A 24543-nucleotide genomic window follows, 5' to 3' on the forward strand; every position below is an offset into this window, starting at 1 on the left:
CGTTCATGCTTGGTCTGTCTGACACTGACCCTACTTATCTCTTTTAGTTCATGGGCACCTCTGTCCTTATCCACCTCCATGGCACAAGATGCCGACTGCTCTTGTCCATGGATGATTTCACCATTTCTTTCAAAGTCAGATCTCCAATCATCCAAAGTCTTTCTTGAATTCTCTTGCTGTTAGTGTGCACCATTAGTTGATCTGTAACCATTTCATCTGTGGTGTTACCAAACTCACAAAGTGCTGATAAATGCATAATGATGTTAAAAACTCATAAAAGGTCATGCTCTCTCTGCCCTTCTCATGTATAAATGATATCTCTTTAGCATGGTGGTTATCGAAGGTATGAAACTGTTTTCCTGTCTAATTATGGTCTCCTCATATTCATTATACTCTTCCTCTCCCTCTAGCGTCTCTGTTTTAGGCCATGTACTGAAAACTTCCTCTTCCTCAGAACCAAGGCATTGGAGAAGAATTTACTTACTACACTCGACATAGAGCTGCATGCATGAGGACCAGAGTTTTGAACAGGATTCTTTTTTTTTTAAGTTTGAAAAGCTTTATTGAATTGAATAAAACAATGTAAAACATCAGTACAACGGCATAAATAAAGAGCAGCAGGAAACAAAATAGTTATGGAGAATAATGTGCCAACATAACAAGAAAAGCTCCAAGGGGGAAAACACTATACATATGAAAGAATGCTTTTATAACTTTTCATTTTGTGGGGGGAAGAAAGAGAGAGAGAAGGAAAGAAGAAGGAAAAGGGGGGGAAGGGGAACAGCAGTGAAAAATAAATGATAAACAGAGTAAAGATGTATAAAATAATAAAAGTATATAAAAATTGAAATAACAGTAATACTAATAATAACAATAACAGGTGGTCATGAGGCAATTTTAGATAAATAGTCCGTTTAAGGGGACCAAAGTAAGTCACGTTTAATCAACATCGGAATAGAAGAAGCACATGCACGATCTAATCTGTGATGATGGCAGAGTAAATTCCACCAAGCATTATAAACCACATTTTTGGTATCTTTCCAATTAGTTGTTATGATTTGAAAAGCTAAAGCAATACAGAGATCAATAAATTTACGAATATGAAGCGGGACATCCCAAACAGGGGCCAAACCACCCAGAAATACAGAAGAAAGAAGAAAAGGAACATTAGTGGACAAAATCTTGTTAAGTGTACACTAAATGCTGGACCACATAAGGTGGACCTTAGGACAAAGAAAGAACATGTGAACCAAATCACCAGAAGTGCATGAACAAGACCAACACTTCTTAGCATCTAACAATTTAAATTTGAATAAGTCACAGGGAGTATAAAATAATCTATTATAAAAAAAAGTAAAGGGTTTGTGTGGTACTAGCGGACCGGGAGGTGGAATGAAGTTTGGACCAAATAGAGTCCCATGTAAGTGAGGGAAAAGTTTGATTAAGGTCCGATTCCCAGAGAAGTTCGAGGTTAGTTTTAGGCCTATCAGAAGGTGAGGGAGAAAGTAGTTTATAAATAGCAGAGGCCTTAAGGGGAGCCTGAAAGTTTGGTGGAGAGGCAAGAAGGGGAGGTGAAGAGGGAGAAGGGATGTGTTGCAAGATAATAGTGGATAGTTTAGGTAGAATTTCGTGAAAATGTGCACAGTATTTGTTAGAGATACCAAAGGAGTCACGAAGTGCTGAAAAGGTTAATAAGGAATTGTTAGAAATGAGTTGTCTATAAGTGAGAATTCCTTTATCGATCCATTCCTTCCAAAAGAGCGCCCGATTGCGTAGTTTAAGAGATTTATTATACCAGAGTGGGGTATTCAAATGAAGAGTAGATAGGACAGAGAAGGAGCGGAAAAGGGCAAGTGTTAAAGCTTTGGAGTGTTTAAAAATAGGTGAAAGCAGCTTAGGAGGTGGTTGAGTGAGACTGGAGGCAAGAAGAAAGGAGAAGGGGTGAAGTTGAGCCAATTCCAGAGAGCTCCAAGCCGTAGTAGGAGGAGATGAGGTTTCGAGAAGGAAAGGCCAAATTTGCTTGAGAGAAAAAGCAGAGTGAAAGCGTGAGATGTTGGGGAAGTTAACACCACCAAGATGCTTAGGTTGTTGAAGACGGAGAAGAGAGACTCTGGCCTTATGCTTATTCCACAGGAATTTGGAAAAAAGATTATTGATAGACTTAAAAAAGAAATGGGGGAGAGAGATAGGAAGCATGGAAAGACAGAAGTTCACAATAGGAAGGAGCATCATTTTAATAGTGGAAAGACGACCCCACCAGGAAAGAAAAAGAGGGGACCAACGCTCTATAAGAGAAGAGAGCTTTTTAAGTATATCGGAATGATTAAGTCTGATAGTTTCTCTAATGGTGTTAGCATATAAGACACCAAGGCATTTAATAGAGCCAGAATTCCATTGGAAACCGCAGCCCTGAAACATGTGAGGAAGACAAAATTTATTGAGGGGAAGGACTTCTGTTTTATCGATGTTTAATTTATAACCAGAAACTAAGGAGTAATCATGTAGTAAAGAAAAGAAAGCAGGGAGAGCAGTAGCAGGGTTAGAAATGTAAAGAAGAATATCGTCGGCGTAAGCAGTAAACTTAATCTCCACATCTTTATAAAGAAAGCCAGAATAGGAAGGGGATTGACGAATTTTCTCAAGGAAAGGTTCGAGAGCCAAAATAAAGAGGAGGGGGGAGAGTGGACAGCCTTGTCTGGTACCTCTATGAAGGGGAAAATAATCAGATTGCATACCATTAATCCATATAGAAGTAGAAGGAGCAGAATAAAGCAAATGAACTAATTTAAGAAAAGTGGGACTGAAACCGTGCCAGCGCAGGGCACCAAACATAAAATCCCAATGGACACGGTCAAATGCCTTCTCGGCGTCTAGAGTAATGGCCGCCAAAGGACTATCCATTTTAGCAGAGAGATGAATGATATTGAGAAGGGTCCTAGAATTGTCTGTAATGGATCTTCCCTTAACAAATCCGGATTGATGAATGTTGACCAAATCGGGGATGATGGAATTAATCCGTAAAGCCAGAAGTTTCGCATATAATTTACAATCAGTATTAATGAGAGAGATGGGTCGATAGTTTTTACACAGGGAAGGGTCCTTATCTTTTTGGGGGAGAAGAACAAGCATAGCTTGCGTGAAAGAGCCTTTGGATTCACCAGAGGAGAGAAAGTGATTAATTAGCTGGAGCAAGTGAGGAACCAGTACAGATTTAAATTGTAGAAAGAAACGAACAGTAAAGCCGTCAGGGCCGGGTGTCTTATCTTTGGGGAGAAGAGAGAGGGCAGCAAGAATTTCTTTTTCTGAAATCGGGGCATCAAGAGAAGAGAAATCCACCAAAGGAGTAGGAGGTTTAGGAACAGAATTAAAGAAAGAATCTAATTGCTCTACTGAAGGGGAAGACTCAGGGGTATAAAGAGAAGAATAAAATTGAACAAAGCAATCCAGAATTTTGGCATCAGAAGTTTGGGGCGAGCCTTGTGAATCTGTAATCAAGACTATTTTAGATTTCTGTTTTTTAATTTTGAGGTAATTTGCCAGCTTTATTACGACCACCATATATCTTTGCATTAAATTGAAGAAGCTGATTGGAGGCCGATTCCCAAGAATGTTTATTAAATTGCATTTTAGCAGTAATGAGAGAGGATAAAGAATCCGGAGAATTGGAAGTGTAATAAAGATGCTCAAGTTCTTTGATGCGTTTTAGATAGGAAGAAGCCTGGGAAAGCGCTTTCTTTTTTTACGTGACACAAAATCAATAATAGAACCCCGAGCAGTGGCCTTAAAAGCATCCCAGAGAAAATGAAAGTCAGAGGAAGAGCGAGAGTTAGTAGTGAAAAAGTCATCCATGAAGTGAGTGAGATGTTCAATGAAAGTGGGATCAAATAAAAGGGAGTTATTAAAGCGCCATCTGCGGGCCTGAGACAAGGGAGAGGGGTAGTCCATATCTAAAATAACCGGGGCATGATCTGAGATGAGGATAGAGCCTATTTCTGAGTTGGTCATAAATTGGAAGGCATGGTGAGAGAGAAAAATATAATCAATACGGGAGAGGGAATTATGCACAGGAGAAAAAAAGGAAAATTCCAGAGAGTCAGGGTGGGACAACCGCCATGAATCTATAAGGCCTCTGGAGGAGATGGATCTATGGAAGGACTTTTGCATTTTATTGGGAATGTAACGAGCTTGTGATTTGCGGTCCAAAAAGGGGTCCATCAATTGATTACAATCCCCCCCAAAAATCAAATCTTCATTAGCATTAGAAGAGAGAAGGGACGAGAAATCATTCCAAAAGGAGGAATCAATGCCATTCGGACCATAGACATTACAAAGAGAGAGATGAACATTATTAACAGTACAATCAAGGAGCAACCATCTACCGTTAGTATCAACAGTTTCATTTAGAATTTGAACAGACAATGCTTTATGAAATAAAATAACAACACCATTTTTGTGATTAGTAGCAGGAGAGCAGAAAACATCCCCAACCCATTGTTTACGTAACAACGATAACTCCTGTGTAGAAAGATGTGTTTCTTGTAAAAAGGCAATTTGACATTTTAAACGAGCAAGATGAGATAAAACACGTTGTTTCTTGATAGGGTTGCGAAGACCCTTAACATTCCAGGAAATTAGTCAAAAACCTTTCATAGGAGGAGATTAAGGGAAAAGGAAAAAGAGAGAGTAATACAGGTAAAAGAGGGAATATATAGAGAGATTGGCAAGGAGAGATAGGGACAAGCCAAATAGAATAAAAAGAGGAACGATGGAAATAGGAAAGAAACCCAAGTAGAGAGAGCGAAAGAAAAAAAGGAGCAATGCCAACATGGGAAGGTGAGATGAGAAGAAGTGAAGAGATAGAAACGGAGGAGAAAAAGAAGAAATGATTAATAACGCAGTGCCAAAAGGAAGGTGGAAAGAAGTAACTCACAACTAACATGATGAAATAGAAAAAGGAGCAGAATAAACCCCAAACATAAAAGGAAAGAGATATCAAAGAAAGACGATACAATACCATCATAAGGAGGTGCAAAGGGGGAATGAGAGAAAATGAGAAGAAGGGATTAGAGGAACTAGTACCATTGCAACGGAGAAGAGGAAAGAAGAGTAATAGGGGAAGGATGAGTGAAGTAAAAAATGTTGAGAGAAACCAAAAAAGAGAAGGAAAGGGAAGTAAGTAGGAAGGAAGAAGGGAGCCAAAAGCAACCCTAGAGAAGACAGCAAGAAGAAGGATGGCGAGAAGAACCAAAAAGGTTCCAGCCATACAGAACACGTAACAAAAAGGACAATGAAGTGAGAGCGGGAGCAGCGAGAAAAGACGACCGCACAAGAAGAAAAATATAAAGGTCGAGAACACAGTCCGAGGAACCAGAAGAAGAAAAGACTAGAAAAGAAAGGAAATACAAGGAGAACCAAGGACCGAACACGACATAAAAACAAATGAAGGAGACTTACCGAACAAGTATGCAGGGAATCAGCGTACTGGGATGACGGAAACGAACGATGACACAATACAATGGAGAGGATGGCAAACGGAACAACAGGAAACGGACCTAAGGAACGATAAAAACAAAAGAGTGAGGTGATACGAAAGGAGACAACAAGTCAACACATGGTAGACAATAAAATAAACACAGAGGCAGAGACATTGTAAGCTAAGAGCCGCTTTGTTCCATGGAATCGTCTCTGTGGGAATGGATGAACCTGCGGGGATCAGCCGGATCCTCGAAGCTGTAAGACCGTTCCTTGTATGTAACCTTGAAAAAGCAAGGATGAATTAGACCATATCTAGCGTTCATGGAACGAAGCGTAGGCCGCAGGTCCAGAAATTCTTTTAGACGCGTCGCAGTCGGTTTGGAGACATCCTGAGAAAAAAATAGCTTGTGGCCTGACCATAACAGTTGCTTGTGTTGTTTGACTGAGTGGAGAATAGTCATGAGGTCAGAATAGAGAATAAAATAAGCAATAATGCCTCTAGGTTTTGAAGATGAGGAGGAGTTTTTAGGACCCAGACGGTGTGCTCGTTGAATATTGACATCCACATGTTTAGGCATGCCAACAATTGGTAAGACTTGAGTCTTCAAAAAAAGGATGATGTCAGACCCTTCAGAATTCTCCGGAACACCATAAATACGTAGGTTGTTGCGTCTATTTCGATTTTCCAAATCTTCAGACGTTTTCTTGAGGACCTGAACCTCCTTAGTGAGATTGACCAGTTTGGCGGCAATATCTTGGGCGTCACTGATTTTTTGCTCAACATCAGTAACCCTTTTGTCAAGATTAGACCACTTGTCATCCAGCCTTTGCAGGGTAGCAGTAGTGTCTGCAATAAAAGGGTGAATTAAGGGAAGTTCTTCCATAAGGTCCTCAAGAGTGACAGGAGGCGGAGACTTGGAAGGAGATGGTGGGTCCTTTTTGAGGCGTTTGCCCACAGGCATAGAATCTTTATGTGAGGTGGGAGCAGCATTGGAAGCTTTTGTAGTATGTCCTTGCTCCATATTGGCAAAGCCAAAAAAAGAGAAAGATTAAAGGCGTAAGTTAAAGTATGAGCAGCGTACCGTAGGATGAGGGCTGCAAAATACCAAAAGGAGCAACGAAATGCTGAAAGAATGTGCCACCGGGAGTCTGCAGAGCACAAAAAGGAAGTTGGAATGGGCCCAGGAGATGCAAAACCCCAACAGAACAATGTCAAGGCAAGTGTTGAGGTAAATAGTAGAGGCCAAGGTCCGACGACAAAGGGAAAGCCAAGAAAAGTCACCAAATGCCACAAAAGAGTTCAAATGCCCTTAAAAACCATTAGAATAGTAAAAAAACAAGGCCATTGGACGATATTCCTGAAGTGGGAACATTCTGGGTGGTTGAGAAGCAAAACATTTTAAAAAACGGTGAAAAAGAAAAAACAAAATGGCGGCCGTTTCCGAGGTAATTGCATTTACGCAAAAAAAATGCCCCAAACGATCAGGAAAGCGTGCAGAAACATACCCATGTGTTGGGGGGCAGTTCCGGCGCTGGAAACGGCCGTTTCCGCCAAGAAACGCCTTCTATGAACAGAGCCTTCGCAGCAGAAGCGCCGCCGAAATCGCGGAGCTCAGGGGGGAGCGGCCATCTTTATCGCCGCGTCGCGCGCCCTCAACAGGATTCTTTTTTGAACAGGAAGCCAGTGTAGTTTCTTCAGATGAGAAGACATCGAAGCTCGTCTGGGTAACTTGAGGACCAGACAGGCCACTGCATTTTGGATAGTTTGTAGTTTCTTTAACAGATATTGTAGAAGACTGGAATAAAGGGCATTGGCAGAGTCCAGTCTGCATACAAAGCCAGGATAAACGTAATCCTCACGGGCAAGGAGAGGAGCTGCAGGATTTTTTTTGCTGTACACATCAGACCGTAGAGAGTAAACAGTTTGTCAAATTTGGCTTACTGCTTCCACTTAGGCTTTGGGTAGTAAGCATGCAGGTTAAGAGTAAAGTTATGTTCAAAGCGAAGTACCTCAATCTTATCAGTGTTGCATTTAAGCTCATTGGTATACATCCACTGGAATGCAGCTGATAGGCCGGGTTTAATGGCGTTTTGTGCAATTGGCTAACCTTTTTCAAAGGAAAACAGAAGCTGAGTGTCATCAGCGTAAGAGCTTATCTTAGCCCCAAAAGACTCGCCAATGCTGCTAGCGGGGTCATAAGATGTTAAACAAGGTTGTGCTAAGGGCTGAGCCATTGTTGTGTAGTTCCTATAAACCTATATACGATCTGCACGTTTAGACAACATAAACTGTGGGATTGGTGTCCAGTCTGACTTCAGACACCGCCACCGGGTATGTTCGCCTGCATACCAGCTAGCTCACAGTGCCACTAGGAACCCCTCTTACCAAGGAGAGAATAGTTCTTGGCATCTTTTAAAAAAAAAAAAATTATTTTAGACTTTTATATAGCACAAATTAGACCCTAAGGAAATGGGTATCAGAGCACTTTACATAACACCAGCTTTGTTACACATGGACACATTCATTTTTGTTAGGCACATGGAGATTAAGTGATTTTCCCGGAATCACAGGATGTTGAGCGTCGTTGACGAGACTCGAACCCGGTTCCCCAGCTCCGACATCGACCGCTCTAGCCGGAAGGCTACAATCTCTCCCCGAACTATCTGACATGACAACTCTGTCCCATCAGGGATTGTTAGAATTGGGGGTCTCTAGTTGGCACAGGTAGGTACTTGTGACAAATAGGGACCCTCTCCTCTAGTCAGGATAAGGGAATTCCACTCCTAAAATAACCCCTGCTCACCCCCTTGGTAACTTGGCATGAGCAGCAAGGCTTTATCTCAGTGGCGTTGTAAGTTAAGTATTTGTGACCACATACACTAAACCAGTGACAACAGTACAAATGGACACCACACAAGGTTTTATATAAAAAAGAAGTATATTTTATATAGAGTTACCACAAGACCAATAAACGACAAAAAGAATCCACAGTACTATTAGATTTCAAAAGTTCTTGTAAAAAGGCTTAAATCAAGGTTCTGTGCGAGTCGGTAGCCTGGTCCAGCTACAGCGTTGTTGAAAATAACACAGAGTCTAGCAAATCCAGCGGACCGCGTCAGTACGGGACCACTCGAATATCGACAGACTCAGTTACAGTATCTTTTACTTGGGGCGGGCGGCACGGATGTGCGAGCCGGTTCCGGTGTTCGTCGCGGTGCACAAAGAAAGCGTTGCAGGATGTGTTGTCCCTTGATGCGGTGCAGGCAGCGGCCAGTTGACGGAGTCGGTGGATCCAAGGCTTGCGTTGCAGGGCGAGACGGTGCTTCGATGCGGTGCTTGCAGCTTGCGGTGCGGCGACAGAGCCGGAGTTCGGGAGCTGGCGTCGATCCGTCCGGACAGCGGTGCGAGTCAGGCGGGGTGTTGCAAGCATGCAAGGCGATGCCCAACTCCGATGCGTTCACAGGACTCGAAGTCAACAGCAGTAACCGCGTTGGTCAGACCAGTACGATTCGGTGTAGCGAGGCGTTGCACATCGTGGTGTCCACCAGTCGCGGTGCAGGCTACGGATCGGTGACGGCGTCATGACGGAGTCGGTGAGTGCAGAGCTTGTTTTGTTTGAGGCGGACGTTGCTTAATGCAGTGCCTACAGGACACCGGGTCGGTCGTGAGAGTTGGTCACAGCTCCCTGCCTCTGTAGCCACTTGTTTCCAGCAGCAATTCACAAAGGCTGGTGAAGTCCACTGGTCCTGGGACTTCGGTCAGGGGGCAAGCTCTCTTCCAAGCCCTTGGAGATCTTTGCACAAGTTGAAAGAAAAGTCCACAACATTCTTTCTCCTCTCTTTGGCAGTCAGACAACCACTGCAGGACAATCCCCCAAGCAGCACTTCAGCTTGGGAATAGTCTCTCCTCAGTTTCTTCAGGTTCCTTCTCCTCAGCAGAGGTTTTGTCTTGTAAGTCCAGAAGTGATCTAATTTCTTGGGATCAGGGTCCCAATACTTATACACCAAAATACTTTGTTCTCTGAGGGGAGAGGGGCCTGTGCCCAGTCGAAACCAGTTCTGAAGCATTCTGTTTACCAAACTTCTCCTTTTCTTTCATAGCGCAGGGCAGGCACATTAGACGCCCCTGCATTGTGGAAGGCAAGTACAGTCCTGGAGCACTTTGTTGCCAGTCTTCCTTCTCTTCTTTCAGTGTGCAGGGCAGAGACATCAGACGCACCACAGGAGGTGGAGCCAGCATTGTAGAGGGAAGGTCCAGCCCTATTCAGGTCCCAGGTGCAACTCCTCCCTCCCATCTAGATGCAGTTCTCCCTATTCACCACTGGGCTGCCCCAGCCTGTCTCTTGGAATCCCCCAGCCCTGTCACTCACAAACCCAGTCAAAGGAATACACAACCTCGCAGAGGCAGGCTCAAATGGTTAGGCAAGCAAATACCTACTTTCTAAAAGTGGTATTTGCAAATACAGAATATTAAAATAAACTTCACTAAAAGATGTATTTTATTATTCTGAGTCCAGGCATACTAAACTCGAATTTCTACCATGTTCTCTGAGTCTGCTAGGATTATAAACATGTAATAATCTAGCAGCCCTTTCTGGCCTATGGAGAACACATAGTCTTGCAATAGTGAAAAACGAAAATGGCTGTAATTCACTATGAGGACATGACACAAACATCAGGGCTTGTCCTACCTTATACTTTCAATGCACCCTGCCCTTGGGCCTACCATGGGGGTGACTAATATGAAGTCAAGGGAAGGTTTAGGGACTGGCAAGTGGGTGCACTTGCCCAGTCAGCATGACAGTACCAGACTGCACGCAGGTTCTGCAATGGCAGACCTTAGACACGTTTTACAATGCTGCTTCTGTGGGTGGCACAACCTGTGCCTCAAGCCCATTAGCAGCATTTGGATTTACACGCCCTGGGCACACTCAGTGCACTGTACTAGGGTCTGACAAGTAAACCAAATATCCAATCATGGAACCACCAATTAATACATCAATTTACAATAGGGAGAGCATCTGCACTTTAGCACTGATCAGCAGTGGTAAAGTGCCCAGAGTCATAAAATAGCCAACAACAGGTCAGAAAAATATAGGAGGAAGGCAAAAAGTTTGGGTATGACCCTGCAAAAATGGCCAAGACCAACAGGGAACATAGAAACAGTACAGTACTTTTCACTCAGTCACTCGTGCTCTCTTTGTCTCAGAGTGATACACAGAATAAACCGTGAGGATGTTTTCAATAAGCATTTTTTGAGCCAGCGTCATTCTAGTGTAAAATAGGTGTGCTGAAACAACCGTAAGACAGAAACAGATATAAATGATTAAAAGCACCAACAACGTAAAAGGATGGTAGATTTCCACTATAGTGCTAAAACAATAAATACAGGCAGGTTTTAAAAATACATGACAGTAGTAAAACATACTCCTACAATGCAACCCTAACTAGATGTACCTAAGTGTACCTAGCATGTATGTAGGTGTGGAGCCAAGAATCCCTCTTGGATAAAGTCAACCCCATTATCTGAAGTGAGAGACTTTGGGACCCCGTCTTGGTCTTGAGATGGACACCCCGCGAGGGATGTCGGACCACTGCGAGCTGGAGTGTCTGTGTGCAGGAACCTCAGTGTCTCGCGTCAGTCTGTCAGCATGGAAGTCTTTTTTCTCCTCTGTCTACCTCAACAAAGGTATGGTGTTTATATACCCAAAGTGGTAACCTCAGGGGTTCTACCTTGCTGTGTTGTGTCGGACTTGGATGACGGAAGGAATGATCCTTATACATAGTTATTATGCAGGATATGGTAGTCCTGCTGAGTTATCAAGAATCCTCATGCATAATGGGTGAGGCTAGTTTTCAGGGAAAACCCCACACCCTGTCAGCATTACCGTAACTAGGTAAAAGGTCATCCTCAAGAGCCGATATATAGTGTAATGGTAGAGGACAATATAGGTAAAAGATTAGGTTGCTACCTGAGAGTATATTGGGGTACCTATATGAAACATAACACCCTGGGGCACTCCCACCAAGACACTGTTCTTACCTGACTAAAAAGGTGGCACCCAGATCTCTTGGTATCTGTCTTCAAGAAAGGATTTCAGCCATTTCAATGCTGTGCCTCCAATGCCAATGTCGTGGAGATTTATTATACCAACACAAAGGAGACACCCAAAATATGCTGCAGCTTAATAGCAACTTGGAGGACTCCACAGATAAACTTGAGGAGTTCGATGCTTCACTGAATGTCTGAAGCTTAGTTGTGAAGACCTAGGTGATTGCACAGCTTTGCTGTAATTATGGCAGTCAGGAAAGTAATGTCGCCTTTGTGATAAACAATATGTACCCCTGCCCGGAGTGACCCAATTGGAAGTGAACCTAGTATCCTGACTTTATATTTCATTTATAATCTTTATTTTGGCACAATTTGAGCCATAAAAGACGCATAAAACAACAATACATGATTCATTTTATAAGTAACAATACATGATTTGTTTTGTATATAGAGGAGTGAATGATTTTACAGATGCTATTGGTGCGGCTAGGAAATCGTCAATAAAATCTATAATTTAATTAAAAAATGCATTTATAAAATTTACTTTCACCATTTCCAAAAATACTATTTGTTAAAAAAATCATAAGTATATACAAACCAATTGATAAAATCAGAGTACAGCACATTAGATTCAAATTGTTTTTTATAGATTTATACCCTTCTTATTGCGTACACAACTAATTGCAAATAAGAATCTGCTAACACCAAATACGATCACTTGTCTAGTATCCGACTTAATAATCCTCAACGCCTCTTTGCATGATCGCACTCCTAAGATGTTACACAGTGGCTTTATCCATTTTTTCCTGGCTATCTCGTAAGCTGGACAGAAGAAGAGGATGTGTTGTTAATCCTCTTTGGTACAATTTTGACACAGTGTGCATAACTCACTGGAACTTGCTTCACTTGTCCTGGACCACCTGGCTAAAGTTGAGTTGGTTTTCAACATTCCATACCTAAATTTCATGTATAAACTTTTAGCCAAAGGTGGTTGGACCTCATCTAGGAAGTCCTCGAAACAGGGAGTATCCTTAAAATCAATAAAATTGCTTATCAATGCTCCGCCAGTACACTCGTTGATCAAGCTATGTGTAATATAGCCCCAAAAAGTCGTTTTTACCAGTTTTTTTAGCTTTGTGTCAAGCTTGACGGATCTTCCCAAAACTGAGACAACTCAATTCTGTTTAACCAAATGCGCACATGTTTTAACCAAACATTGATTTTAAGTAAATCCAATCTCATTATTTCTTGTAATCAATTTCTATAGTCTAATAGCTCAGGTGTACACCAGAGCCTCAACCTAAAAGGATAGTGGCCATAGGATGGCATAATGATCTGTGCGCTTCATGTTTAGGTCTAACATTAAGGGTATCAGAGGAGTACCTTTTGGCAACTTCAGGAGGCTCCTATAAATTTATTTTCACTAATTTTAAAAGCGATCCTAGACATAGGCCCCCATATTTCGGCCCCATACAACACAGCGACTGGGCCTTGAACTTAAAAACTTCCAATGCCGGGGTACCAGCTATGCTAAAGCTAGCCCCGAGCTTTTTTAAGATCGGTATGGTGTTCTGTGTGAGTATCATTTTACTCTTCTCTACTTGGGTTTTCTATGAGAATTTTGAGTCAAGGGATACTCCCAGGTAGGTAAAGTTCTGAACTAATTCTAATTTTTGAGCATTTAATAACAAGTCCCCTCTAAAAGTTTTATGAGGGTTTATGGCCATGCATTTGGTCTTTTTCGTGTTAATCTCTAGGCCCTTGTTATTGCAATATAATTGGAATAAATGTAAAAGGGATTGCAGGCCTCTGGGAGTTTGGGAAATTAATATTGTATCGTCTGCAAATAAAAGGGCAGAAACCCTTTCACCATTCAGCTTAGGCGAATCCTTATTACAGCCCTCTAAGTGAGACGGGATATCATTGACGAACAATGAAAATGGCGTAGGGGCCAGCACACATCCTTGGCGGACTCCACGCTCAATCGGAATAGCTTGTGTTAGTTCGCCATTGGGTCCACATCGCACTTTTGCAAAAATATTTGCATGCAACCTTATGATCTGTTGAACCAAACAGGCTGGAAAACCCTTGTGAGTATAAAAGATTGCGTGAAACTAAATCAAATGCAGCCCTGAGGTCTACAAAAGCAACATAAAGGTGCCCTTTCCTTATATGTACAAACTTCCAATAAAGACAGCAAAATCTAAAAACTTGATCGATAGTGCTTACTCTACACCTAAAACCAGATTGGAACTTGGTGAGTACCGAATTTTCTTCCATCCATAAATTCATACGTGTTAAAATATGCCTTGCGTATATTTTTTGTAAAATATCCATTAAACTAATCGGGCGGTAATTGGATGGCTCAGTCCTGTCGCCCTTTTTGAAAATTAAAACGATTTCCGCACCCCTCCAACTCTCCGGAAAATCTGCACCAGCTGCTAGTATATTACACAAAAGGTTAATATAAGGCGCCCAGGCGCTGATTTCATGTTTGTAAAGGTCGCCTGGGGCTTTATCTAAGCCTGGTGCCTTGCCATTTTTTACTGCATTAATAGCTAGCTCAGTTTCCTCTATATCAAACTCTAGCATACTTTCACTGGGGGTAAACCAAGGTATGTCCTTGTCCCGAGCCCCTGTATACTCTGGCGCTTTATAAAGTTGTGAGAAATGGTCAAACCAGGTCATTTCGTCAAGGTACACATCCTTGACCACTCTTCCTATGTGGTTCCCATTCACCACCAATCCCCAGAACCCAGCTTGATCCATACTTTTGGCTGCCATTAACAAGTCTGACCAACTTTCCTCATCCCAGTTTCTTCTCGCTTTCTCTTGAATTTGCTTATATTCTTTTCTCGACACCTTAATTTCTTCTGGGGATTTACTTTTTATTGCCACTAAAAGTCTAGACTTGCCAGAACTGCAATCCTTACTATACCATGGTTTACTGTATGATAGATTATTTGTCTTTTGATGTTTTTTTTGTGGCATTTTCGTTACCAATGATATTAAAGATTTAAAAAACCCATTATGTAAATCAATAAAGATGTTGCCCTCCAGTGGTGCACTTTTATAACTTGAGAAAGTGTCAGCTAGGAGTGAGTAAATATCTGCTAGCACTTCTCCGTGCTCCAGGATATGTGCCCATTTTAGTGATCGATAGTTATTGCTGGCCAATATAACATCGTTGTTAGTATTTAGGGAGTCTGACACCTTATTATCAGTGCTTACACAGAAAAGTAAGCTGGGCGCAAATAACAATTGGAGTGGGCGATGGTCACTTTCAAACCTAGGCATAATCTCTAGGTCAGTTAAGTAGAGCCAAATATCCAAAGAGACCAGGATGTAATCAATTTTACTTTGTGAGTTGTTCCTTACAAAGGTCGAAGCTTTTAGTAGATCTGATGGAAGGCGGCCGTTGCATGCCCTCAGGCCGTACGCGGCAGTCAACCTCATAATTTGGACGGCCAGTACGGTGCAGTGCACCGGCTCAATATTGTCTAATATTGGAATGTTATTAGCCCTATCCTCCTCATCAAAAACATCACCAAGACCTGTGATTGGTTCGTAGTTACACTTCAAGTCTCCACCTAATATCATGTTTAGTTTCTCTTCCATGCTATTTTAGAAGCTATCCAGCTTTTCCAGTGTCACTGACTCCTTGGACGAAAGGGAGGGTCTGTTATATATGTTAAATAGATATAGCACCCTACCTTCGTTCGTAATAACTTTTAGGCCAAGTATATCCACTGAATCAGTATCTAAAATTGTTACACGGACCTTAAGTGTTATTTTTACCCATATTGTGAGTCCCCCCGAGGGCCTGCCTCTGACAGAGGGGACTGCATCAATATTAAAGGTCTTATATCCTACTCTGTGCGGCGTACTCATGTTTCCTGCAAAAAGCAGATATCACTTGATTCTATGTAATTACACCAATCTGGGTCACTTAGATTTTTCGATAGCCCCACTATGTTCCATGATATTAATTTTAGGTTTAAGGAAGTGCCACCACTGTTATCTATTTGCTGGTCATCTATAATTACATCATTTGTACAAAAGTTTGCTCTAAATAATGTTCCATCCCCGACCATAGCTGGTGATGTATGTTGGTAAATCCCTGCAAAGATATTGGGGGCATATTCTGAGCCCTGCTACTCACCCAGATACCGGACGCGCCTTCCTGCCTGCCCGAGTCCTCCCGCTGCCACGTGCACCATCTCCAGTGGCTGCCGAGCGGAGGACTCGGTTACCCAGCAACCCCTGCGGCGGCGCCACCAGAAGACGTCATTGTAGGCGCCTGGAGGCGCTTAAAGATCGGGCTCCCTCGACAGAGAGGTGTAAATCCCTGCAAAGACATTGGGGGCATAGTCTGAGCCCTGCTACTCCCCCAGATACCGGATGCGCCTTCCTGCCTGCCCGAGTCCTCCCGCTGCCGCGTGCACCATCTCCAGCGGCTGCCGAGCGAAGGACTCGGTTACCCAGCAACCCCTGCGGTGGTGCCACCAGAAGACGTCATTGTAGGCGCCTGGAGGCGCTTAAAGATCGGGCTCCCTCGCAACGCGGGACGCCGGGCGAAGCCCGGGCAAAGGGCGGGCCGTCTGTGGCCAGGCCGGGCCTATTCTCTTGCATCCATCCTCCAACCTTCCTACTGCTGGAATGTCTGCTTCAGGTATGAGCCCCGAATTAACTATTGTGGATAAGCCGGGGGGGCTGCCGTTAAAAGGTACTCTTGACAATTACTTCACCAAGGTCCTCATTGATTTAGAAAAGGAGACCACGCTATCAGAGCGAAGGGCGGAGCGCCGTCGCTCAGTAGAAAGTCTGAAAAACAAAACTATAATAGATCCTACGCTGAATGCCCCTTTTCCTAATGGGGGGAATCCCAGCGGAACTGAAGATCTAACTCTGCAAGAGAGTGTCCCATTTTTGCTACGAGACTGTACCCCTACACCGTGTGCCTCTACTGGACAGACCTTGAGTCCTACTCCACTTTCTAGTCCTATCAGTTTAACAAGGGATTCAGTTAGTACGAATCGCACTTCTGACAAATTTAAATTTAAACGTAGTAAGAATAAAAGGCTAATTTTGCCTAAGGTACAAGGCCCACCACCCTGCAAAAGAAGACGCAAGGGGGGGGGGGGGGGGGCAATGCAAATACCTAAGATTTGTCACTCAGATTTTGGCAAGTCTCTCAAGCCCGGTATCACAGCCGATTAGACTTTAGCACCTGCAGAAGACAAATTGTTAAATCTGACAGTCGATTCAACATCCCTGCACACTGGAATGGACATCGGCATTAGTCTACCTGCCGATGCACCTGTAGAATCTACATTGAAATCAGCATATACTAGTGTCTCATTAGATAGCATAGAACACTTAATTAGATCCTTCATTTTACCTATCATTGAAAGGTTAAAAAATGTGGAGAAACGTCTTGAGGTTATGGAGTTGGGTGTTGGGAGGAAGGATAACTTACCTGAGGTCCTGGTGAGGGAGGCTGTGCCGTCCTTGATCCTGATCCCGGTCATATCAGCTATGTCCACTGCCCCTAAAGTTTCTTCCCAACCCATTATAGTTTCATCAAAATCCCCCAAAATGGCAGGTTCCATCCAACAAAAGCTATCTCCCCCTAAGCAGGCAAAAAAATCAGTCGTAATTCCCGCGAGTAACATCATGAGGGATCAGGAAAAGGTACCTGCAGGGAAATTACGTGAGGTGAGGAGAGGCATCAGACACACAGGGGTTCCAACGAATAGGGTTCCATTAGCAGAACTCCGCCCGGAAGCTGTGCCTTATGTGGTTGTCTTAACAGGGGTTCCTGTATTGGCTGATAACAAGAGGGAAGGGTTTGCCCAGCTGAAGAATAAAATTATGCATTGGTTTAGAGTATACAGACCAATGGCAAGTAACATCAATGGCGAAATAGTACATGTTCGCCGACTTCCTTGGCTGGGTAGTAGAAGTAAGGACATTGAGGGAGATGTAGTCGTAGTCAACTTTAGAGATTCGTGTGCGGTCAATTATATATTAAACTGGCCTGCAGGGAATGGTAACAACAGCATTATCCCCCGCCCTCTGACCTATTTCTATCCCAGATCCCTAGTGTCCGCCCCAAAATACAAATGTGGACAATCACATACCCATACATATTTTCCAACCCCATTTAACACCGGGCATTTGTTACATGCACAATACCAAATGCCTGTTGCTGATCCCTACGGGTGGAATACTGTACCCCCCAGAGTCAATACAAACTTTAACAGAAACATGGACCATCTGAGGCCTTTCACACCCCTGGAGACACTTAATAGGTTCGATGTGTTTAGTGGCATGGATGATTGCGACTGAAGTTTACAGTCAAGGTGGGGTATGGGTGGACAATCCCATACCACTAGTCCAGAAGGTGCAGCCCATGGGGTTTTAGAAGAAATCACTCCGTATCCCATGTTTCATCAGCTTCTGGGGGAGAAAAATGTAGAAGGGGAAGGAGAGGGCTCCAAAATTCCACAAGAAGGATGTTTAAAGTTGATCTCATGGAATATAGCCGGGTTAAAAAATAAGCTACTAACCCTAGAGTGGGCGGCCTTTATGGCAACACATGACATATGCCTTATGCAAGAGACCTGGGCACTGGAAGAGAGCAGTAGCTCGTCTTTCGCAACATTTGACATCCTGGCTGTGTCTACAGGCAGAGGCCGCCCATCGGGTGGGTTGTCAATTTAGATAGGTACCCACTTGGGTATCCAGGCGACCCAAATACAAACAAACTCATTGGATATACAGTGTGTCTTATTAAAACCCGCAAGCAAACCCAAAGTAGCAATAATAAATATCTACTCCAGACCATCCAGAAATGGACAAGAGTCGGAAACAATTAAAGCCCTGAATTCTTTTATCCAGAGGCTAGACCCCTCTATTTCAATAATTCTTGGGGGAGACTTTAATTGTCAATTCGAACCACTGGGAAGTCTGGAGCTGGGTGAGCAAGATGAGGTTGACGCACTTTGGCATATTCCTGAGCCCAATATTACCCCGGTTAGGGCATGGACTCCTTTAGCTCTCCAGATAAAATCCCTCTCCCTTGAAACATCTTTGCGGGCATGTATTGGGAGATTGGATCCTGATTCCCCAGCTATAGTTACGTTTAATCGAGTAGGGCAAACATCCATCATTGACTACCTTATGGTAGACGCCAAAAATTGGGATAAGCTAAAAGAATTTAGGCTCGTACAAAGACAAGATAGCGACCATAATGCCCTGGTTTTAACTCTTAAGCCTGGGTCCTTTGGTTTAACTAATCCTGTACCCGAACCCGCGGCGTTGATGCCTCCCCTCTTGTTGGTTAACAATAGAAGAAGGGTTAAATGGCCCCACCTAGTAAATTCACCATCCAGGCTAGCAAAAATGTACCAACTTGCAATCCCACTTATCACCCAGATGGGTGATCTATCCTGTAAGCATCAGGTAGTGGAGACACATAGGCAGCTAGTTACGGTATTGGGGGACGTGTTCTACCCTGTAAAAGGAATTAAAAGGCGAGCCCCGAAATCTCACCCTTGGTTTAATGATGCATGCAAAAAACTAAAAAAGGAGCTACTTGCGGCAATCAAATCGAATGACAGAGTGAACATTAGGGCAACCAGACTGCTATATAAAAAGGAGCTCGCTAGGGGCAAGAGGGAGTGGGAAGAAGCCAGGTGGGAAGATCTAAGAGGGGCCCTACTAGCAAAAGACGCCAAATTATTCTGGGCAATAGTAAATTCTGGTGTAAAAGAGGGAGGGGAGCCTCTTCAACCAAACATTGCTCCGTCAGTCTGGGAGGCACACTTTGCTGCGCTTTACACCAGCCCTGAGACTGATACTAGTAAACATCTAAATGGGGCAGAGATATCGGTGGTAGATGATGCCCTCCGGATGTCCCGAGCCCCAGACCCCCCGCACGAGTATCGACTGCGGGGGGCCTCGGACTTGGGTTATCCGTTAGGCCATCGGGACGCCAGGGCAAGGGAGGGCCCTGGAGACACCGAGAGTATCTCAGTCAAAGAGGTGGAATCGGTGATCATCAGGCAACTACCTAACAAAGCCCCAGGCCTCGACAGACTACCAGGAGACCTTTTCTGCTCCCAGCCAAAAATCTGGGCCCTGTACTTGGCTGCTCTATTCAATGCTGTCCTTTGGGGAGCCAAGTTACCGGATACCTGGGCAGGAGCCGAGATTGTGCCAATCTTCAATAAGGGCTGCCCCTTAGTGCCATCAAATTATCGGCCGATTAGTCTCCTGGATACTTCACAGAAGCTAATGGGCCGAGTCCTTTTGGACAGATTGTTGGGGTGGATGGAGGAGCAAAAAATATTGACTACCCTACAGGCCGGCTTCAGAACTGGAATTCGACCCTGGACCAAATTTTTAGGTTGCAGGTCCTTTTTTGGAAGACAGCAAGTGTAGAGGGTGGCAGCCTCTACCTTGTTTTCGTAGACCTGCGGGCTGCTTTCGATCTTGTCCCCAGGGAAAGCCTATGGAGGGTACTGAAAGAACTAGACCTCCCGCCCTATCTGCTAGACGTTCTGATGCGCTTCCATGCAGGGAATTACGCCAAGGTGAGATGCGGGAAGAAAGGGAAATTATCAGCCCACTTCCCCGTGACTAGATGCGTACGCCAGGGCTGCGCCCTGGCTCCCACGCTCTTTAGTCTTTATATAAATGGCCTGGTGGGTGAACTGGATAGGGTCCGAGATAGTGATGCTCCTTGGTTGGCCACTGGCCGGGTACCTGCTCTGATGCAGACGACACTCTGTTGTTGTCTCGAACATCATCAGGTATCCAGAGGGTCCTGGATGGTTTGGTATCCTTTTGCGATCGGAGGGGATTGGAGATAAACTTAGCAAAGACGAAGTTTATGATTTTCCATCCCCCAAAGCGAACTCGCCCTAACCCGGTATTAAACGGCACCCCGCTCGAAAGGGTGAGAACCTTTATATACTTGGGGGTTACCCTGACTGAAGATTTCGGTTGGGGCCCACAGGTATCCAAATCTGCTTTGAGGTTGGCGCAGGTCGGAGGGGGCATTGGCAAGTTCCACAGAACAACCCTGTTTAAGCCAGTTGCCCCAGCCCTTGAGATCTATGGGGCGCAAGCTAGACCAGCTGTGATGTATGGTGCAGAACTCTGGGGCCATAAGAGCACACCAAGCCTCCTCAAGGTGGAACAGGCCTTTATGCGGAACCTGATAGGCCTCCCCCAGAGTACCCCGCTCACACCCTTGAGACTAGATCTAGGCCTAGAGTTCATTTCAGAACTGCTAGCCACCCGACCTCTTCTGTATTGGAGAAGGCTCTGGACAGTGCCCGAGCTTGAGGATTATAGAGCTGAGTTACCTAAAGACCAAGAATATCCCCTGGCTAGCCCATATCAAGGCCCTTGTACATCAAATTGGTATGCCCCAATTATGGGAGACCCCGGAGGTGAGCTGCCCGAGAGTGAAGAGAATGGAGCTTTTGGCCTCCCTGAGACATTACAACCTAAGCCTTCTGTATAGCTCGACAACGCTGGGCAGTTTGTCTGCAGAGTTTTTGCAGGTGAAACTGGTGCCTAAGAGGGAGGAGTTTCTGGACTTAATACGGCCTCCCCTTGCAAGAAAACTTTATACACAATTAAGACATGGTTGTCTACCTATTGGGGCATTTGCTTGCAAATGGAATGGACGAGAAGAGGGAATTTGCCTAGTTTGTAACAACACCAAAGAGGATACTGTCCACGTCTTATTCTTCTGCCCAGCCTACAGTACAATAAGGAGATGCTGGCTGGCACCGCTATGTAGAAGCCCTGGTTTAAGACAATGTGCACAAGCTGTCAGAATTTTAAGATATGACACCTCTATTGTGTTTGCGGTATCCCGTTCTTTATATGGTATGTGGCGCAGAAGACTTACTTTAATGAACTGTAACAATCTGTGATTAACTGGGATGTTTAGATACCATTACTTTGATAACTTACTGTTTAATAACCTTTTAACCATGTATTTTATAATTATTTATGTATTCTATTCCGTGTATGTACATATTTTACTTGTGCTTTTATGGTCTATGACCGCAATAAAGTTATCAAAAGAAAAAAAAAAGTATTTTGACTCTATGTGACCACTTCTCCCAGTTCTTCAATTTACAACTCCTGGACATAAATTTGTGGTGGGGTTACTGGTGGAACATTCCTCTCTTTTTCCCCTATTTCTTTTAGGGCAAGCTCTAAGCCACCACCTGTGACCGTTGTTAATAGTAGTCAGTCCACCATTTCCAGAGTTGATAAATCTTGGAACCTATTAAAGGTATGGAAAGGAGAAAGAATTTCAGGGTTCTTACACATTCTCTCACTAGTGGGTCTATAGAAATATCCTAATAGAAGGGCATGGATATTCGTATTGGCTTTCTGGGTCACATCACATACTCTCAATAGGTGGCAGACTGTGTTGGGACGTTTAAAATTTACAACTATACAGTCCCCATCAATATCTTTCGTCTGTTCTCCTACCCAGCCAACCCTACGAACCATGATAATCTCACTTATTTTTTGTGGACTGAATCCTTTATGTTTTTGTAGCCAATCCAAAACCATGTTCCTAAGATTATACCATGTTTCAGATTGATCTCTCCTTAAGGCAGGTACGCCAGTTAATATTAGAACACATGGGCATGCGGCTGGGGGTAGTCTTAAGTTGTCACTGTTGGGAGTTACATTAAGTTCGTGTAGATTTGATGTGGGTACTGCTGGGTTACTATTGCTGGAATGTTCTCGTCTCCCTATTGTCTGGCCAGTCCTTATTTCACCTGGGCCATGGGCATTACTTTGCTGTTCTTTTTCTTTTGGTGGTTGGACTCTCTCTTCTACAACATCTATTTCAGACATAGTATCTGGACCCGTCTGAGTCCAAGGATTCCTTTTTAGGGTCACTTCATTGCTTTTGCCATAACTTGTTATTTAATCAGCAAGTAATTTGGTACAATTCTCAAGATTCTCTCTCCCCTCTTTTATCATAATATCTAACTTAGCAACAGCCTGGTTTATATCATTAATTTTAATGTCCAGGTCCTTCAATCCAGTGGTCATAAGATTGTTTATTTGCACCTGTACAGACTCTAAGGTGGACTTAAAAATGTCTGCATCAATGAATTCTAGCGTTTCCACCATACTCTCTGCTCCGTTAGAAGGAGGAGAATTTGAATTTGAATTTGAATTTGAATTTTTAGTTATTTGTAGAGCGCACGTTCACTGAGCAGTTTCTTGGCGCTATAGGATTTCAAACTGAGGGAGACATCGAGGGCTATGGGCTGAAAGCTTACTGAAATAGGAAGGTCTTAAGAGCCTTGCGAAACTCCTCGTAGGAGGGGGAGGATCTGAGAGGTGGGAGGAGGGAGTTCCAGAAGGTGGGTGCGAGTACCGAAAATTTCTGGCCACCGGATCGTTTTTTCTTGAACCGGGGGATGACTAACAGGGATTTGGCGGAGGAGCGTAGGTCTCTAGCAGGGCAGTAATTGATGATAGCGGAATTGATGAATGCTGGAGCAGTGCCCGCCCGGGCTTGGAAGGTGAGGCAGCCAAGCTTAAAAAGGGCTCTCTGTTTGATTGGTAGCCAATGAAGGGCAATGAGGAGGGGGAGGAGTGATGGTGTTTCGGTAGGCCATGCACCAGGCGAGCTGCCTGGTTCTGCACCGTCTGGAGGCGTTGGAGTGCATAGGCGGGGGCACCATTGTAAATGATGTTCCCGTAATCGATCTTGGATAAGACCATGGCCGTAACAATCAATTTGAGTGCTGAGGGAGAGAAGAACCGGGAAACTTTCCTGATAATACGTAAAGTAAAAAAACAGGAGGAGACAACAGAACTGATATGGGTGTGGAGTGTTAAGTTGTGATTGAGCATAATTCCAAGGGTCTTAACGGAATGGGAAGGAGTGGGACCAAAGGAAGGGGGCCAGAAGGAAGGCGACCAGGGGTTGCTACCGCCTCCAGTCAGTATCAGCTCCGTTTTATCCGGGTTGAGTTTGAGATGGTTTGCATTCATCCAAGCCCGGATAAACAGCAAGACAGACTGGAAGCGGGAGGCTCCTAATGAAGGGACGGAAAAATTAAAAATGAGTTGAAGATCATCAGCATAGTTGTATACTGAGAGTAGGCTATCTCTGTTTGGGTTCCAAAGGATCTATTTCCTATGCTTGTATGATCAATCAATCCTGCATGGTTTGTGGGGCGAGCCTTAGACCCACCCACTCCTCCCTTTCTATTATAGGTTCTCTTCCCTTGCGATAAAGACTTTAATTTGCTTTTTTCCTGCGTCCCTTGTCTTGCCCCACGCTGTCTAGTTGCCATTGGAGGAGCTGCTGACACATTCGGCGACTCATCTGGCTCCGACTGATTTCTATCATTAATTGAAACATGAACCACCCTAAGATTTTCTAATGTATGCACAGGAGATGTAATGTGCGCGCTCACTGATTTGTGCGATACATCTATGAGGTCCTGTGTGCCAGCATCACTATATAATTGTAACTTTGATGGATCCAAGAATAGCCTTCTTTCAGTGAGAGCAATTTCGTGGCTTAATAGTGATTCCGCTCTTAAAATAAAGCCATTGAGGGTTCCTGCTAGGCATTTCTGCTTGCTCATGTTGTTCTCAGTACTGATTAATTGACACGTTAAAAGTAATGAATCAGTAGCACCTTGGATGAACAGTACTAGGAGCGGGGGGAAATACTTTGGGCTAGTCTGCCGATAGGAGCAGCACAATACAATATATCCTCTCACCCCCTATTTTAGTCTAGCAAGAGCTGGTATTAATAATCAGAAAGAATCAATAGCTGGTAACACAGTCTCAACAGTGTCAACAGTGTAGCGTACCTAATCTTGTTGATCACGAGTCTTTCACTTGGGAACCAAGGGAGGTGCCCCGGCCCGCCTCCTTTGGCCTCGGACGGCCGCAGACGGCCCCGCCCTTGTCCCGGGCTTCTCCCGGCGCGTCCTGCG

Source organism: Lissotriton helveticus, chromosome 4_1, assembly GCF_964261635.1.
Source record: "Lissotriton helveticus chromosome 4_1, aLisHel1.1, whole genome shotgun sequence".
NCBI lineage: Eukaryota > Metazoa > Chordata > Amphibia > Caudata > Salamandridae > Lissotriton > Lissotriton helveticus.